Raw genomic sequence first — 977 nt, forward strand, 5'->3', positions numbered from 1 at the left:
TTCATAACTCAAAGAGACCGGCCAAAAAGGGGGCAACTACTTCTTCACAGGGGTGATTTTGGGTGTTTGATAGTTTTCTAAATAATAATAATAATAATAATAATAATAATAATAATAATAATAATAATAATAATAATGTGTTTGTGTTTACTCAGGCTCCCTTTGTCTAATATTACATTTTGTCTAAAGATTTTAAACCATTTAGTGTGACAAATGGAAAATAAACGAGGAAAAGAGGAAAGGGGCAAATACTTTTTCACAACACTGTACATATTCACACACATGCATACTCACAGACAAATACACACAGTCACAGAACCCCTAATGAGCACTTAAGGTGCTCCTCTATCTCATGACGGGCTATATTTATCCAGCATTAGCCTCTGTCCATGGCCTCTGCCCCCCCCATGTGATCCCCCTCGCCTGGAGGCTCAGAGTCTGGGCCAGCTAGAGATCATATGTATTGCAGTAAGGAGTTTGTCTATGACCAGCACTATAGATAGACCAGGGGACACAGCTGGGAAACACTGTGGATAGCAGGGATGCTGTGTGTTTTTACACACACATACACACACACATACAAACATAGGTGTGCACTCAAACACACACTGACACTCATATTTGACACCCACACACACACACACACACGCACATACATACATACATACATACATACATACAAACATAGGCATGCACTCAAACACACACACACACACACACACACACACACACTGACACACATATATTTGACACCCACACACACACACACACACACACACATATTTTACACATACACATACACACACAAAGCACAAAAGAAGGGCGATCCTTAAACTCACACTGGCACATATGGACTAATGCATACAGCCGCCACACACAGCCGCACTGTAAATAGCTCCAGTGCTATCGCCCAGGAATGCTAAGAGTGTACTGAGGGGCCCACGGTGGCCTGTTAAGACACTCCGGTCTGACCAGAC

The sequence above is a fragment of the Conger conger genome, chromosome 11 (genome assembly GCF_963514075.1).
Source record: "Conger conger chromosome 11, fConCon1.1, whole genome shotgun sequence".
Classification (NCBI taxonomy): Eukaryota; Metazoa; Chordata; class Actinopteri; order Anguilliformes; family Congridae; genus Conger; species Conger conger.